A 7,284-nucleotide genomic window follows, 5' to 3' on the forward strand; every position below is an offset into this window, starting at 1 on the left:
GCCACAGCAGGTGGGGGCTATCCTTTTGTGATCAGAAAGTTTTGAGGAACAGGCATCAATTGGTAGAGTGGAGAAAGTGGGGACAGGGTGGGTAGGGGGCAGCTGGCACTGCCATATATCTCAGGCCGGTTCGTAACGTCACCCCCTCTTCCCTCTTGGTTTGGGAGAAGGGGTGAGGCAAAGGAACTCCAATCATGCTCTATCCAAATGCACGTGAGGGCTTTGGGGGGTAACCCTCCCTGCATGCTTTATCTGAGTCTCCACCCTCAGAATCTCCAGCTTTTGAAAGTGGCCTGGATAGGAAAGTTGTTTTACTCTTAAATAAGGGTATGGAATAATATTTCCCATGCCAGAGTGAAAAGATTAAGCACGAGACCAGATTGATATACCTAAACCCACAAGCCACCACCATCTGTGGGAGGAAATATCTCAGTAGTAAGGCAGGGTTTTCCACATCTTGTCTCCTCATAGCCCCCTCTTGGGATGGAGTGCTGAGAACTGTCCCAAGCAGTGGGTTGTGATGATAGGCAAAAGGGGTGGTTGTGGGTACAGCTGTAGACCTGCTGCTTCTCAGTTCATTCCCACCCCATTCTGGGCCAATACAATTTTATTTGTTTGCTCCCTTGGATGACTGTACATTGGGTCCCACTTTCTCCAGGATGCCAACTGCACTAGCTCTGCATAAATGATGTATCTTGTGCATTTTAACTCTTTTTTTCATAATATAAATATTCTGGTTTTCTAGTTTTGTGTATTTTAATCTAAGGTCCTCATTCCTGCACTGTGTTCTCAGGTATGTGAGCGATCTCAGGGATAAGTCAGCAGAAGCTGCAGGTCTACACAGCAGGAATACTTTTTGTTGCTGTATCACCAGAGAGAACAACTCTTTGGAGTGTATAGCCTATTGAACTACCTCATTTTTGTCAGTTAGAGCTGGCTTTTCTGCCATAGTGTCCTCTTGAAACCCCTCCATCTTCAGTGTTTCACGGGAGACTAGGTTTTAACTGGGTTGCCCCATGACTTGGTCTCCTTCTACTGAAAGACTGGAAATTGGTCTGAATAGAAAAAGGTGGTACAGAGAGGTTAGGAGAGGCTGGTCCAGGTAAAAGGTGCAGAGAGGGGAAGCCAAGACTAGGCAGAGGTCATCGGTATGTGTGATAAAGTATTCCTGTTCCAGACCTCTAATTCCAGGGCACTGACTTGCTTTACATACCAGATCCATCCTTCACTGGATTGGGCTAGGCCTACCATGCACAATAGGGTATATTGTGTGCATTTTTGTAAAAAATGTGAGTTGGTAGGGACCGGTTTTAAGAACGATGCCTCTGTACCCATCTTGAGCTTCCCAGGGATGGACATATGAAGCAAGGACAAGATCCTTAACCTTTAACAATTCTGGGCTTTTCACCCTTGGCTTCCAGAGCGATGGCTTCTTTGTGGTTCCCAGAGACAGTGTCCTGCCCTGCTGCAACAGAGATTAGTGTCATGAGCTAAAGGAGAAAAGGGGGCTTCATTTACATGCTGTGAGATCACTGCAAACCTACCTCACTGTGTTGTAAGGGAGCAAATGCAAGAGAACACATTGGGTGATGTGTGTATGATCCTGGGTTTTTGTCTCCCCCAGTTGCTGCCCCCCTCTAGTTATTGTATTTGTCTGGGCTTCATAGGACTTCACAAGTAGCTGATTTGGTGACTGCTAGGTGGCCTAGTTTGTGTAAATATAATGTGTTGGTCTTCTCCATGTTCTTTTGGGGTTTTATTGTTTAAAAACTTCTTGTTATATTGAGAAAAATAGCCAAAATATCTTTGACAAAATGTTCTGCACCAGCCAAAAAGATCTGAAACATAAGCTTGGGGGCCCCTCTTCTTGAAGTGGGTGGTCTTGAGCCACACTTTCTTTTGTGTCCCCCTTCCTCTATTTCCTATTTTGAACAAGATCTTCTGTCCTAAAAACTGGATTCCTACCCCCTCTTCTTTCCCCCTTCATACCGCCCCTAAAAAATAGCCCATATACCTATATGTTTAATTTGTGGGGTGTCTGTGATTAAATGGCTTGTGCAGAAATCCTGAAGAAGCTAAGAACTCTCCATCCCTTGTTCCCAATCTCCTGAGTCATGACCATTCCTTGATGTGATTCATGCCAGACAGACTGCTGTCTTTGGATGGATTTAATCTCTAATCCTAGGGTAGGAAGGAGCAATGAGGGGGACTTCCATGTAGAAAGTGGGGTTGGGAGACCACGAAAGGAAGGATGAATGTATATCCAAGTCCCTCAGGAACTTTCATGCAGGTGCAAGAAACTTATGTCAAAGTGGCCACAAGATTGTTTAATAGGAGACGGACGAATGTAACTCCATGTTTACTAATAGAAACCAAAGCTTTGTGTGAAATCTTGAATTTATGGGGAGGGAGGGAGGGAGGGAGGATAGAAAAGCATGTATCTGTCTGTTCTTTTCCTCATCCCTTCTCCTCATTACTGAACTGCAGGAGACTGAGCGCCCTTGGGCATTGGCAACCCCATCTGGGCAGCGTTTATTTGACGGTTGATTTTGCTGTACCAGGTACTTCCTTTCCCATTTGCTATCATTTTGTAACACACATGCTGACCCTTTTCCCTTCCCCTTCTTTTCCTTGGGAAAATACAATGAATAAAGACTTATTGGTACTGAAAAAAGAAAGAAAGAAAGCGAGCAGAAGGCAAAGAGCACACATCCAAATGCAGAGATAACGCACAAAATCTCTCCAAAAAGGAAGGCCAAATATTGGCCATGTACACTCCAGCAATCACTGTAGCTTCCTTCCAGTGGTCTGGGCAGCCGGAGCGAGTAATGGTGAAATGCAGGTAACTTCCTCAATCAGAGCCAAACACCAGCTGGAGAATCAATCACCCAGAAGATCCATCAGTAGAGGAGGTATGGATCTATCCTGTTGTGTAGCTGAGTCAGGGTGGCCAGATCAACACCTTCTGCCAGAGCCTCTGGGGGTGACAGTGACCAGTGGCAACTAACACTGGGCAAGTACCACCTTCATTTCGGGCTGGATGCTAAGAACTTGCCCTCACAATGACTCACTGTTATATATTGTTACTGGTGGGTGAAGGGGGAGAACTCATATTCAAAGATTCAGTACTTTTTCCAAAAATTAACAGCTAGTCAGTTTTTGGATTTAGGATTTATGCCAGAGATATCTGACATCAAAAGGCAGGAGAAATTTATATGCACAAACACACGCACACAAGCTATTCATATTATTCTACTTTAACCTTCAGGTTATCCAAGTTAATAAAAAATTTATTACCAGTAATATTGTTACTGACCCAGGTTCTTGGAATCTTCAATCAATAGAAATTGATAATGGGCCAGATGAGAAATTCAGGCAAGACTTTATTGGTACTCAATGAAGCATGAGAAAACAAGTAACAGTTTCCTTTGCTCACTCCCTGTGAAGGGTGGGGAACTGGTCCCTTAAATGGGGTGAGGAATGGGGCAGATCCATGGATTGGGCTGGAGGGATGGCTTAGGTGGTCTGCTCACCCCCTTGGTGGTACCCTGTGCAGGGATCATGCACAGTACCCTGATTTTCTCCTGATAACTCAGAAGTGGCAATTGGGTTTCTGGTCTTTTTGTATCTTATTGTTCATAATTTGCCCCAAGTGCACATTCATGCAGTTATTTTTAGTCCCTCATAGTTTCTTTGTATTTTGTTGTGCAAGGAGACGTTTGTCCAGGTACAAGCACTGTAGCAAAAGGTCCCAGGTCCCAGGTCCTAGGTCCCAGCCTGTCTTAATATTACACCTCCCACCTCATTTAAAGACATTGGAATTTAGTAACTTTCTATTCAGAATGTATATTGTCCCTGTAATTTCCTATTTCTTTACGGAGAAATTGTTTTCTAGATTTCATTCATTTCAGCATATTCTAATATTATCCTTATCATGGAGTCAATCCATGATGATCTCCAAAAGAACTTCACTAAATCTATTAGTTGGATGATTTGGGGCAAGTTATTTTAAGCTCCTGGATATTTTTGAGGTTCTGGCCTTGCATATCCCCAAGGCTACATTTCAGATCTAAAAGTTTCTTAAGTCTAAATTATTAAAAATCCATCAAATATGCAATAAAAGATAGAAATGTGAGATATTAACTGCTAATTTTTTCAAAAATTACTTCAGTTTATAGTGCCAAACAGAAGATATGAATCCTGACACACTGCTCTGTAAAATAAAGCAAAATATTCAAGCCTTCTTGCTGTACTTGTTTTTACCAAAAACAAAACGAAAAAAGTCGCTTAATCACCTACTAGAAAATTCTTTTCCATGACTGTTGCCCCTATTTTAGGAACCTAAGGCATTATTTAGTGTAGTACTAACAAGCCCCAAATTACCATGACTCAGTGCAATAAAACAATTTCTAGACGTAACAATGCAATGTATGTGTTGGTGTTTGGCAAGTGACTGCCACACAGTGAAAGCCAGGGGCCACTCTCATGCCATCTTGTGGCTCTGGCCCCTCCTGCAAGGCCTGGGAAACCTCCCCATTCAGGTGTGGATGAGCCATGGGGAAGAGAAGCGTGGGCTGCAGCCCCAGAGAGGGGCTATGGCCATTTCCATTGAGTTTGTGTCCTCACTTCCTCCCTAACCCTGGATGTATTAGCATTGTTTTAAATTGTACTGCCATGGTTACAAGCAAGACTGAGCTATTCCCCAATTTATTGACTAATCAGAACTCCTCCTCTCTCAATCCCCTTTCCCTGTGGTTTTTTCCCAGGGAGCTAAGCTGCTAAAGTTTTTTCCCTTGTATACAGTAAGGATAGTCACATTTTCCTATCAAACATTTTCTTCCAGTCTGTGGCTCATCGGTAGACATTATGTATGGTCCTTTTCATCCCACAAATATTTTCAATTATTAAGATTTTTTTTTTTTAATCACACAGACATTTGAAATTCTTAGAGATTAAGAATCTCCACCCTTCCCTGACTTTTGCTTAGGGTGACGCTGGCCCTTTATCCTCCCTATGGTCCGCCTATTACTTTCATAGCAGCATTTCTTCGTGTTCACTGAGAGGAAATTCCAGAACATACCGGTTATACAAAAATTTAAAAATAGAATTGCTTGGTCATAAGCAGGTTCAGGAAATCGTGACAACTTGCCTCCCTGATCAAGTTTTATGAGTTTCCAAGAGCTTCCTTTTTCCCACACACTTGCCAGCTTTTAACATTTCACACTTGCTTTTTGGCCTAATGCTAGCCTGGAGCCAGTGAGGTTTGAAATTTTTTTCAGATGCATTTTAGCCTTGAGGTTCCTCTCCAAGTGGCCTTTTCACAAGTTCTCACTTTTATATTGCAGTATTTGTCTTCCTATAAATCATATGTAGTTTCCTTCTATATGGGACACCAATCTCTTAGGTGAGGTGTACATGTTTATCTCCCAGTCAGTAGTTTTGTTGTTTTACTTTTTTTCCCCCAAGGTATGAGTTGTTAAAGTAGTGCAATGTATGGATTCTTCCTTTATGGTTTGGGGTGTTTTGTTTTAGTTTTATTGATGTAAGGCCATCCCTAAACAAGATCTTAAAAACGGTAGTCTCTAAAGGTCTTTTGCCCCAAAACGTTCCCCAGGAGCTATTCTGAGCTTCATGCATTGCCTTCTAAGTGCAAAATTCCACTTAAAAACCCTATGACCTTAAACATCATGATTGTAAAAATCTGATCTAATAAAAGTTACCCTCAGCGACAAACCTGGGAAACTGAGACCTGGGAGCCAGGCTCACAACCTGCTTTGTGCGTTACTCAAACCATTCTTTTCTCAAATCTCACTGCGGAGCCTTCTAACACAGCTTTTTAGAAATTTAGGTCATAGGCTCCCCGGGCTGGGTGTGCAGGGTCGGGGGGAGGTTCCCCGGGCGGGGTGGGTGGGGGTCGAGAGCGGCCTCCCGGGGACTGAGTGTGCAGGATCGGCTCCCCGAGGCGAGGTGTGAGGGGTCTCGGCAGGCCGTAGGCCCCCGCGCCGGGTTCCAGGCTCAGCGCGCAGAAAAGCAGCATAGCCCAAACCAGACCAGTAGTCCCGAGCGCCAAAGATCTGCGCAAGCGCAGAAGGCCGCTTTTGACTCGAAGGCGGGACAGAGCAACGAAAGCGGAAGCAGACGGGAATGATTCAATTGACTTGCACTTTGTAGTTGACTCATCGGTTCCCACATGGTCTAGCGGTGAGGATTCCTGGTTTTCACCCAGGCGGCCCGGGTTCGACTCCCGGTGTGAGAAAAAAAGAAGCTTTTAGAATCGAGGTTAAGAAATTCACCATTAAGTGAATCTAGACACGTCTTAGGAAAAAGACTAAATATAATTGTTGAAAGCTGGAATTCATTAGCCGGGGTTGTGAGCTTGAAGACCCACGCTGCCACCCTGTAATTCATAAAGCCACGACGTCCAGGTTGTGTAAACAGTATTGTTATTTTTGCCCTTGATATAATTCATTTAAAATATCACAATAAATTATAATATTTATTAGTAAAACTCTATTAGACAAAGGAATTCTCTTTTATTTTCTTCCCAGAGTTATGATGACATTATATAGCTTATAAATGACATTATAATATTGTGTAAGTTTAAGGTGTACAACATGATGACTTGATACACATATATTGTGAAATGATTACCACCATAGGGTTAGTTAACACTTCCATCACCTCACTTAATTACATAATTAGCATTTCTTTTACACAGGGAATACAAATGGGCTGGCCAATTCACTGCTTTCTGCCTCCCACTAAGTGTTTCTGGCAGGAGGATAGAGAGCTAGTGAGAAAGAGGTGAGAAAGAGCCTGGAAGAGCCGCCCCACGAGCAGTTGATGTTTGAGGACACGGGGGAGGGAAGCAAGAATCTTCCTGAAGCAGGGATCACTAGGCTGGAGACAAAGAAATTAAGAGGTCTCCAAATAGAAATACAGCTTTAACAGAGGTTTGCACAGGGATGTAGACAGTGAGGAAAGATCCATTCACCTAACCAGCTTCCACAGAACATGACATGGGTTAATGAGGCATGGAATCAGCTTCTGGATAGAATCACACACATGGTTAGGTTGAGGTAAGCACTCCTTGAAAATTCAAATTTTCAGAAGTGGAAAGGGCCGTGAAACCTTCCCCAGCTTCTAAGCCATTTCCAGGATGGGAATAAAATCTTCCTTTCTATGCATACGAACCCAAGCAGGACCCTATGGTGCCCTCCCAGGTACAAAAACCTTTCCATGTCTGGTTTCTTATTTTCAGGATAAAGGCTTCAGCCTCCTAGA

At 43.3% G+C, this 7,284-nt stretch overlaps 1 non-coding gene across 1 annotated transcript; it reads left to right on the forward strand.

Moving 5' to 3' along the window:
• Nucleotides 1-6,184: 6,184 nt before the first annotated feature.
• On the forward strand, nucleotides 6,185-6,256 carry TRNAE-UUC. The gene has a single exon. It is a non-coding gene; the product is annotated as a tRNA-Glu (tRNA).
• Nucleotides 6,257-7,284: the final 1,028 nt, after the last annotated feature.

This window comes from Monodon monoceros, unplaced genomic scaffold, assembly GCF_005190385.1.
Source record: "Monodon monoceros isolate NGI ecotype Baffin Bay Population unplaced genomic scaffold, NGI_Narwhal_1 Super_Scaffold_21, whole genome shotgun sequence".
In the NCBI taxonomy this organism is placed as follows: Eukaryota; Metazoa; Chordata; class Mammalia; order Artiodactyla; family Monodontidae; genus Monodon; species Monodon monoceros.